This window comes from Sorex araneus, chromosome 1 (genome assembly GCF_027595985.1).
Source record: "Sorex araneus isolate mSorAra2 chromosome 1, mSorAra2.pri, whole genome shotgun sequence".
NCBI lineage: Eukaryota > Metazoa > Chordata > Mammalia > Eulipotyphla > Soricidae > Sorex > Sorex araneus.
In genome coordinates, this window is record NC_073302.1 from 377,753,449 (window position 1) to 377,765,131 (window position 11,683).

Consider the following 11,683-nt stretch of genomic DNA (forward strand, 5'->3'; position numbering starts at 1 on the left):
TGTTGTATACAGAATAGTTGACAATATTCATATTTCAGTTTCAATGAGATACTATTTAAAATAGGTCAAGCCCTTAAAGACTAATGAAGAAAGTCAAGAATTATATCTTGCTGTCTTGGGAATGTCTGAATAATGTGTGTACCTATTATATGTGTCATCTCAATTAATCTTAGTAAATGTGCACATTCAACATTATAGTATTCATTTTACAAGCCTGAAAAATAACTCACATGGGCTAAACAAATATATCTCAATCACACATTTATTAACAACCTTTTCTTAACAACCTCTTTCTATAAACCTCCACAACTCTTCCTCCCTGGTTTTTAAAGTTGAACGAGGTAACTTTTCTTTCCTCCTTTAACCATTCCAACTCTGTCTTCAGTACAGTTGGTATTTCAGAATGTATGGAAATCTGTAGAGCCAGGAATGAGGTAAGTTAACTTCAAAGATATTTTTTAAAAAAAACATAAGGCCGCGCTGGGGCCGCCGCGACAACGACGGAGCGCCCGGGATGAGCCTCACCTGGAGAAAGAGCTTTTACAAGCAGGACGTGCACAAGACAGCCTGGGAGCTGCCCAAGACCTACCCGTCCCCAACGCACATTGGCAGCGGGGCCTATGGCGCCGTTTGCTCGGCCAGCGACAAGTTGGTCAGGGGAGAAGGTGCCCATCAAGAAGCTGTGCCGGCCCTTCCAGTGTGAGATGTTCACCAAGAGGGCCTACCGCGAGCTGCTGCTGCTCAAACACACGCAGCACGACAAGGTCATCGGGCTCCTGGATGTCTTCACGCCGGCCTCCTCCCTGCGCAACTTCCAGGAGTTCTACCTAGTGATGCCTTTTATGCAAACGGACCTGCAGAAGCTCATGGGCGTGGAGTTCAGTGAGGACAAAGTCCAGTACCTGGTGTATCAGATGTTTAAGGGTCTCAAGTTATATCCACTCGGCGGGGGTTGTCCATAGGGACCTGAAGCCGGGCAACCTGGCTGTGAACGAGGACTGTGAACTGAAGATCTTGGATTTGGGGCTGGCACGGCACGCGGATGCGGAAATGACGGGCTACGTGGTGACAGGCTGGTACCGTGCCCCGGAGGTGATCCTCAGCTGGATGCACTACAACCAGACGGTGGGTATCTGGTCTGTGGGCTGCGTCATGGCCGAGATGCTGACGGACAGGACTCTGCTCAAGGGGAAAGATTACCTGGACCAGCTGTCGCGGATCCTGAAGGTGACACGGGTGCCGGGCGCAGAGTTTGTCCAGAAGTTGAAGGATAAGGCGGCCAAATCCTACATCCAGTCCCTGCCCCAGAGCCCCAAGAAGGACTTTTCTCAGCTCTTCCCACGTGCCAGCCCCGAGACCACCGACCTGCTGGATGTGGACAAACGTCTGACGGCCACGCAGGCCCTCGCCCATCCATTCTTCGAGCCCTTCCTGGAGCCCGAGGAGGAGACGGTGGCCCTGCAGCCCTTTGAAGATGCCTTGGAGCACGAGAAACTCACGGTGGACGAGTGGAAGCAGCACAACTATAAGGAGATCGTGAACTTCAGCCCCATTACCCGGCAGGACTCGAGGCGCCGCAGCGGCATGAAGCTGTAGCGACGCCACCAGCCAGAACCCAGGGACGTCAGTCACAGGCTCCCCTGCCCGACACTGCCTCAGTGTTCATTGGTCCCAAGCAAAGTCGGACCTTCTGGGGCGAAAACCTTTCCAACCGAGGCCAGCCGGCCCTGGCCCCCCCATCACAGGATTCCCCCAGGCTGGGCTGGAGGGAAGAGTGGGGACCGAGGCAGCCCCATTAAAGCTGCTGCCTGAGCGTCAAAAAAAAAAAATAATAAGGAAAACTGGGAATAAAAGTTATAGGAACTATATATGACAGGAAAGAAAAAACTTATAAACTAATATTTGCATCATTGGTAAATAAAAACCTGCCAAATAGTGTATGAAAACATAGTAGCAGAAAGTAGTAGTAACAAATAGGAATTGGAAAAATATTGTGATTTAAAGATGGTATGGTCAACTAGGCATAAAACCCAGATCATAGACACTTTTGTTTTTCATGAATAGAAAAAAATCCTGTAGTTTATGTCTTGATGGCATTTATTGACAGCGGAATAATCTAGTTAACTCAATAGATATTATCTTCTTCAAGAGGATACCCAGCCCTTCAAGTACAACTCAAAAGGATAAATGAACTGATTAGATTCTTTTGGGGGCTTCATTCAGTTAAATAATAATCACACAGTAATGAGAGGCTGAGAGCTCTCTAGAAAACAAACATCCAATTGCAACATTAAATTGTATCACAGAAGCTTCAAAAAAGAATGCAAATATTTCTAGATTACATATTGATTAATTTTCACACTTTATCAAAAGATTGATGTTTCAGAAAGGAATGCACTTGCAAGAAATTCATTGTGCTTCCTTAAGTGTAAACACAATGTTAAAAAACCTGTTTAAAAGTACAAATAAGCTGTTCTTTGCAGATGTGGGAAAATGAAAGCTACACTGTTTGGAAGACCATTCTGATTAGATTCTGACTTTTTCACGTGATACTGTACATAGGCTCTGCTTTGTTTTCTGTTGGTCTCCAAAAGAGCATGTCCAACAGTTGTCACCCTCCTTTGGAGACTAAAGTGCTTCCAACTGCAGGGAAAACTGCACACTAACAAACCTAGCAAGGGTCAAAGTTTACAGGACTCTCCTTAAATATTTAACTCAAGATCTAAGTCTCAAAGAGAAAAACCAAACCAAACCAAAAGCCTAGCTAATTCCCACAATGAATTTACAGAAAATATACATATCTGTTTATCTTGAGAATTTGTATCAGTATTTCCCAAAGTGGATGATACATCAAGTGGGTACTGAAATGTTCCATGGTGGGACAGGAAATCTCAGGTAACATTTGGGGCACTGAGTCATTTTTTTTATGAAAGGTGGTGATAAACCAAATAAGGTTGGAAACTTCTGTGTGAATACATACATATATACACACACATATACACAAAAATGTATGTATATATGTATATATACATACACATGTACATATATATATAATATACTTTTTTATGAGCATGTGTCTGTATTATTGTGCTCCTTGGTTAATTCCAAAAACAAAGGGCTAAATGTCTACCATAGAAAAGTCCTAATTGTTAGAAGACACAAGGTAAAATGAGACTTTATACTTGAATTCACTGTCATTGTAGTCCCGTTGTTCATCGATTTGCTTGAGCAGGGGCCAGTAACGTCTCATTTGTCGCTGTCTCATTCAGGGTCAGGGGAATGAGGCCCATTAATTAGCTATTTTTTCCATATAGAATGCACCACAGGTAGCTTGCCAGGCTCTTCCATGTGAGATTCTGCATCGCTCTCTTCTTAGAGTTTTCTTTTATAGTGTCTGGAAGGAACAGACAGAGGAACCCAGGTATGCGAGATCCATGGCTGAGATCTCCAAGCCTGCTTGGATTGGGACTGGGCCTCCTCCACCCAGGTCTCCAGTTTTCCAGTAGCTTGGCAGCCACACCCACAAACCACCCCTGGCACCATGTAATCTCATCAATGGCCAAGATACTGAATTAAGAAATATAATTTTTTTTTTGGACCACACCATGCAGTGCTCAGAGCTTACTTCTGGTTCTGTGCTTGGGGGGATGACTCATGGCAGGGTTGAAGGGACAATATGGGGTGTTTGGAACTAAACCCACATCCGCAAATCAAGCACCCTACTCACTTTTACTATAGCTCGGGTACTGAAAATATAAATTCTAATTCAGATTTGATGGAGCATGTATCAGAATTCTAGCATTTTTATTATACCAGTTGGTAAATAATCATTTAATTTCTGTAGGCAATGAACTAAAATGGTAAGAGTTGTATAGTAAAAATGTGGCCTTTTAAATCTGGTAGATAGCTTAAAAACCTGGGTATAGAGACTTGCATGAATTAGATGCCAGTTTAACTTACAAAGTTCAATATCTGGCATCTTAGGACTCGTATTCCATACCAGATGTAGCTCTGGTGGCCATCAGCACCACAAGGAACAAACAATTTATATCAGTGGGCCCAAATACTGAATGTTTAGGCCTGTGCCATATGGCTGAGTATTGCCAGAAATGTTTGAAGCTCCCTGAGCACAAGTGGGAGTGCTTTTTAGTAACCAAAGATCATGGATCACTTTTGGTGAACTCAGAGAACCACATGGGATGCTGCAGATGGAACCTGGAATGACCGTGTGCAAGGCAAGTGTCCTCCTGCTGTACTATTCCTGTTCTATTTTTATATAAAAGTATATAATTATAGAAATCATATAAGAAATAAAACTGGCTTATGTATTTAAGAAAATAAATATTTAATAATCAAATATAGCCTTTTACATTGTAGTCAAAATGGTAATAATCAAAAAGAGACACAGCCTCCTAAAGTAAACAACAGAGAAACAAAGACTTACATTTAAAGGTTCTCCCATAAAAGTCAAATAAGATTTTTGAAATGAAATAAAATCAAGGAAAGACATATTCAAAGTACTTATGAAAGCAACTACTACCAAAGAAGCCTCTAAGATTCAAGTCTATCGCTTATATTTGAGGGAGTATTAAAAATATTTGCAGACAAGCAAGAGCTGAGGGCATTCTTTACCTCTAAACAATACTAAACGATATTCTTCAAAAAGCAAGGTTAGCCATGTTAGAAGTACAAAAATATATAAAATACAAGGATAAAAAAAAGATGGCATAGAAGGAGGATCATAGATTGAGCTGTAGACTTAGAAACTTTAAACTGGATGAGAAAATAAACTTAGAATTTCAGATGTAAATGTCATGGTAAAATCAATGCCAAAACAATGAGAAGAAAGGAGCAGAAGTGAAGGAAAGCAGATTACTTCACCAAGGCACAGAGGGGAAGAAAACACAAGAGGCCTGAATAGAAGAAAACATCAGACTGCAAAAACTCAAATTTTGCAACATTTTATGCTCTGGGCAACAGTTCCTTATATCAATAATTTCCTTAAATGTCAATAGATTAGAGTCCTGTATCAAAAGGCACTGTAAGATAGAAAGATGGCCAGTGTATAACAAAGTATAAGTGACCTGAGTTACATTTATATATATAAAAAATAGAAACCTACTGGTAAGAGAATATTTTCTTATGCATAGATCACTATTTCTCTGTAATTACACTTATTTTGTGTACCAATCACATGCTTTGTCCAAAGAATTAATATGTTATAGATGGTAAACAACCCAAGAGGATAAAACAATGAAAACATTTGTATACTTGTTGGAAGGTAGAAAATCAAGGATAAAGAACCAGGTAATTGATGGTCAACCTACATCTTATTATAATATATTTGCATAACAAAATCACACCCACCTCTGCCATGACAATTTACAATTGCCATGACAAATCCTGGAAATGACCAAGTACAGTCAGAATCTGGGTGGCGCCCTTAGTTCTGGAAATGGAAATCTCTGTTCCTGAGTCCTCCTCCTTTTTCCATAAGTCTTCTACCCCTAACTAAATCCCTCTCTTTTCTTTTCAGGTCACACCTGGTGATGCAGAGGGGTCACTCCTGGCTCTGCACTTGGGAATTATCCCTGGCACTGCTCAGGGGACCATATGGGATACTGGGAATCGAATCTGGGTCGGTCACATGCAAGGCAAACACCCTACCCACTTTGCTATCACTACGGCTCCTAAATCCCCTCTATTTCTATACCTATATAGCCTGATACTTTGTAGCTGGCTGGGCTATTTCTGGAGTGAACTTGAACTTGGTCTTAGGGAGTGTGTACTATTACTTCTTGTATCCCCTTAAAGAATTTGTACTGTTTTTTCCTGATTCTTATTTGGATTCTGTTCAAGTCAAAGGACCCTGACACCCAGATTGGAACCTAACTGGTGTGGTCCTAACCAGGCGCTTCCTACCTCAGCGGAATGGGTAAGGGAACAAAACACAATCTTCTGCTGTTTACAGGCTGAGGGTGAAAGGTCAGAAATAATTACAGAGGCAAATGATTGTCTGGGGAAATGCTTTTAGTCTCAGGGCCACGCAGCGATATTTAGGAACCTCTAAGGTGCACCCCACAGTGCTTGAAGGAGCATATGGTAGTCAAGATAAAACCAGGTCACCATAAGGGGAAAAAACCCTGTACTAACTCAGAACTCCAACCTTCTGTTTCCTTCTACTTACACTGGAATTCATTTGATGTTCTCTTACTAGCTTAGTAGACTCTGAGATTAGTTTATTTATTTGATCCTTGTTCCTGTTTTCTAGTGAAAATCTGCATTACTAATAATTTCCTGTTAGAATTGCTGTGTTTCCAGATTCTTCAGTCTGATGAACAGACATGGAGACAGGGATAGCAGAGGGCAGATTTTATTGTCAGCAAAAAACAAAAAGCTTCCCAAGGGATGGGGCCTAAAAGGGTCATCAGTTGGAGTCTAACTGGTTTTTCCTTGGACAGATTTTCTTTTCTGTCTTTTGTTTCCCAAAAGAGATTGGTTCTGCCTGCTTGCTGTTAATTGGATGCTCTGAAGTAGTTGTGGGCTCTATTTTGGTGCTGAATTTTCTGTGGAATACAAAATCAAAAGGTGGTAGTTAGTGGCACCTAGTAGCAAAATACCTCAGGCCATAAGAGTAAGTAGTAGGCAATGACAGCTTTTGAGGGTCCTACCTTATCTCTTTCTTCCTAGCATGTCTCTCAATCCTCATCTCAGTCCTCTCACAATCTTATGAAACTAAACTCAACAATTGATTAAATGATCAAATACTATGATTACATGAGTTTCCATTCTATGCATACAAAGATGGTTTATTTAAACAAATCAATTAACACAATATACTAAATCAACAAAAGTAAAATAATCATCATAAGATTAGATTAGTAGCTTGGAAAAAGTTTTGAAAAGATTAAGCAACCATTTATGATAAAAAAAATTGCAACAAAATAGGGAAAGAAGTAATATATCTCAAGCAGTATTGGCTATATACAAACAATCCATATACTCAGATGGCAAAAAAAAAAAAAACCTGAAAACTTTCCCTTGAGAAAGGCAGGAAGCAAGTACGTCCATTGTTTCTTTTATTATACAACATTATTTTGCAAGTAGTCACCAAGTTACCAGATAAGAAAAAGTTTTCGAAACATCCACGTTGCAAAAGAAGTTAAACTATGACTATTTGCAGATGTGACAAAATAAAGAGAATATCTTTAAGTCTCAATTAATTACAGAAACAATATACCATTACAACATATAGACTACAACATTTTCAATTTTAAAAATCATATTGTTAATTCTAAATTGTAAAAAATAAAGATAAATTCTAATGTTTATAAGGAGAAAAGTGAAAGAAGGAAACTGAAAACAGTAGATAAAAGCCCTGTGGAAGAAGAGTAAAACAAGGAGAACAAGAAGATAATTGAAAACGAATGGAGCAAAGCAAATGAAGAAGCTATCACAAACGCCATCCTCTGTTATCCAATTTGAGGATGCCTGTGTTTCCCACCCCTGTTGCTCAACTTCCCAAGTAAATTCATGCAAATAAAATTATTTGGCTTCACTAGATAAAAGCTAAAAAATATACAGAGCTGAGTAAAAGTAAATGATTACCAAACAAGAAGGAAAGGGGGAAAGAAAGAGGAGTTGAGAGGGTGAGAAAATAAGAAGAGAAAATTAGAGCGAAGCTTTCTGGAATCAAGAAAGTAATGCAGTAGGGGTTGGGCTAAGTGTGTAAGAAGAGAAAATAGAAAAGGAAAGGAAAAAATGATACCATATAAGGACATAACAAGAATGACAGGAATGCCTAAAATGCTCTAATATCTGCATGTACATGTAACATTTATCCATTGTATTAGGAAATATAAACATGCAGACACAGTTTCTGAGAAATTAAGATTTTAAGCTCAATATAAATTAGTATTAAATTATCTAAAATCATGTTTATAGTTCATACAACTTTTCAAAAGGAATTCAAATTATAAACACCTTTAAGTTTGATTTTTAGTTCAACTATGTTTTCTTAATTACTATGTACTTGTGGCTCACAAATGGAAAGCATGTTCAATACAGGAAAACTATTATCAAAACTACATTTTTAATTTTATGGTAAAAATACAACTTTAAAGTGAATAATAGTTTGTTGTAGGTAGAAGAAATTAGATCCATCTAACTCTCCAAATATACACCTGCCCCACCTGTTGTTCTAGGATGTTGCTTGAAGGAATATTTCTGGATTGTCAAAGGTAAAGGTGCACATGATTAAGTTGATCAATACATTTCCAGATTTCATTTAACAGTTAAGTGTCTTGCATGGAGGAGAGAAGTGCAAAGACAGGAATAAGCCTTGAACACCACCAGGGGTGGCCCAACCCCTACACCCCACCCCAAAATATTTTTTGTTCTTAAACCATAAACTCTTTTTCATAAAGATGCTTTATTCTATAATTCTAGAAATTTCTAATAATTCATATTTATTATCAAATTCTGTATCATTGATGTACTTTAAAAACAGCATATAGCTAGGTTTAAAAATTTTTGTTCAATCTGATGGATCGCTATCATTTCTTTAAGAGTAAGTATGAGGCCTCTTTTATAATACAATTGAGGAATAAAATTGGTCACAGAGGAGGAAAATTTTCAGAGTTATTTTGCTCAGCCCTAAAGTGAAAAAAAAAATAACATTTTAGGCTGAGAAAAATTTCTGCAGTCAATCCCAGTCTACCTAAATTCTAGCAGCAAGTACATAAATCTGGCAAAATATAGTGCTATAAGGACCCGGGTGAAAGATCCATGTACCTAATTACTTTGATGAATTATCTCTTAATTTTCATTTACTCCTCCTGAAGGATGGAGTGATCTTGTATTCAGAATATGAAGTTTTTGTTGTTGTTCAACCAGGATTAGTAGTTTTCAAAACCCTCTCATAGCCATCAACTGATTCCAAAAACACATAAAGATAATTACATGATTCCAAAAATGCCCTGTTTTTGAAGAGAAGGGGACACAACCAATCAGAAGTTTTCTGTTGGCTTCTTACTTTGGGTGGCCCTAAACTAAAATACTAAAAACATACTTTCTTCCTTTTCTCCTCATGCAATATTACTTAATTTTACTTAAAAGATCCTTGGGTCTGAAGATAGGTCATTAAATTATTATTTCAACTTTGTTGGTCCAAATCAACTGTGCTTACAAACCATGTTAATCATATTAACATATCTAGTTGGAACAAGTTGAGGCAGAATGTTAGAAAATGTCACATATCCATTAAAGACATGGTTTTTTCTATTTAAGCAATTACTTTAATACAAAATTTTCACATCTGAGAATTCCTTCTACAACTTTATTCTAATTGCATATAAATTGAAATCAGAGATGTGGTTAATCTGAAATCTTTTGGGTAAGCGTCTTCCCAAGGAAACAACCCTTAAACTGAAACTCTCATGCATAAAATTCTTTTCCTTTCAGGGACTGGGGCCATTACAGTGTCACTTGGGTGCTTTCTTTGCCTGCAGCGGACCTGGGTTCAATCCTCAGCACCCTGGGGCCTCTAGGTTGCATCAGGAATAATTCCTGAGTGCAAAACTTAGACTAAGTCCTGAATATAGCAGAATGTGTCCCCAAAACAAAAACAAAATTTAAAAGTATTTATTTTCCATGCATTGGTGATATATAACTAAAAGGATAAAATAACCTTACCTGTATTTATCAACAATATATAATGAAGGGTTACAGTTCTTGTGGTGGAAGCAATGATACAGTAACTTTATGCATTAATACCACAAACTTTAACACTTTCATAATCATGTTACCTACACTACAATAATTTTTAAATGATCTCAGAGGATCTAGAAACCTAATATCAATAAGATATCAGGATATAATAATGAATTGTCTTTAAAACTTTGTAAAAATCTACACTACCAACATAAAGAGACAAAAAGCATATTTTGGAAGAAAAGAGGCCCTAGATTAGCTAAGAAAAAATTAAAATGCAAGACAATATACAACTTCTGAAGAAAAAAAAGGAAGTTACTCCAAGTACAAATATCTGTAGTAGAGCTACACTATTACACAGGCATAAAAAAATACAGTCTAGACATTCCAGAAATAGGTTCACACATATAAAGGAATTTATATCTTATAAATGGCTACATATCAAATTGGGAGATAAAGTGTGATTGTTTTGTAAGTACTGGAACAATTGGCAAAAGCAATTCAGATCCTTACCTCACACCTTTCTACATGGAAGCCATCATTACATTAGTCCTAAAGTTCATTATATCAAACAGCAGTCATTCCACTGAGAACATCACAGTGCAGACAAGGTAAGTTGCCTGACAAATATACAACTACCTTATTTCCCATGGTCACCAACTACTCATGGCCATTTATCATCATTAAATGTTTCAGCCAAAATCAATATGTTTATGGTCCCCAAGAAGGTCCAAATTTTAATTACAAACCTGTTGTACCTTGCTTCAGGAAGCTTTCCTCTGAATCAAGGGGTTTCTGAATTTGTGATGTGCAATAATTTTTGATTACTCAACAAACTTGTAGGTTTCATCAATTTTAACAGTATCCCAATTATACAGTGATCATTAAATGAGAACACACTAAATTTAGAAGTGTGTTACTGAGAAGAAAATTAATCTTTTTAAAAAGATAAAGCTCAGGGGGATAATATCTATTAAAAGGAGAGCAGTGAAATAAATTCCAATAGCTATTCATATTCCATCTCACTACAGTGAGTGCCTGTAATAGCTCACCAAGTTATATTTGAACATTTTATAGCTTTTGTGATACAAGTATAAGATTTAATCAGAATATTAAAAGTACACTTAATGTTAGACACATGTTACAGAAGTGAAAATTGTTTAGTTAAATATATCTAAGTGGATAAAGGATTGATAAAGTGTAGAATTGTAGCTAATTTTTTCCCTTTTTTTTCTTTTTGGGTCACACCTGGTGATGCACAGGGGTCACTCCTGGCTCTGCAGTCAGGAATTACCCCTGGCGGTGCTCAGGGGACCATATGGGATGCTGGAAATCAAACCGGGGTCAGCTTCGTGCAAGGCAAATACCCTACCCGCTGTACTATCACTCCAGCCCCAAGAATTGTAGTTAATCTTTATGTCAATGTTTTCTCTAGAAAGTATTCAGGAAAATAATTCCATTAGTTTCAAAGTACTTTATTCAAGTGAATAAAGTACTTTGTTCTATTTGTTGGTACATACAGTACATATACTTTTAAAATTCATGTAAAAACAGATGTTTGTAGCACTGTAGCACTGTAGTCCGGTTGTTCACCGATTTGCTCAAGCGGGCACCAGTAACGTCTTCATTGTGAGAATTGTTGTTACTGTTTTTGGCATATCCAATGCGACACAGGTACACAGGTATCTTGTCAGGCTCGGCTGTGGGGGCGGGATACTCCCAGTAGCTTGACCATATAGGGTACCAGGAATTGAACCCTGATTAACTGTGGGCAAGGCAGTATCCGACCTGCTATACCATCACTCAGGACCCAGAGAAAGGTTTTCTTAATAAAATGACCACAAAGATAAACTATATCCAGTATAAATCAACTGGATACAGTTGTGGGTATTTCTCATTCCTTCCTAAAGACTCCATTAACAATCTAGGTAAGCTGCTTTCACTATTTAAGTTTTTGATCTTTTTCTTCTTA

At 38.0% G+C, this 11,683-nt stretch overlaps 1 pseudogene; it reads left to right on the forward strand.

The window, feature by feature from the left end:
- The first annotated feature begins 514 nt into the window (after window positions 1–514).
- Window positions 515–1,596, forward strand: LOC101546691 (mitogen-activated protein kinase 13-like; annotated as a pseudogene).
- Window positions 1,597–11,683: the final 10,087 nt, after the last annotated feature.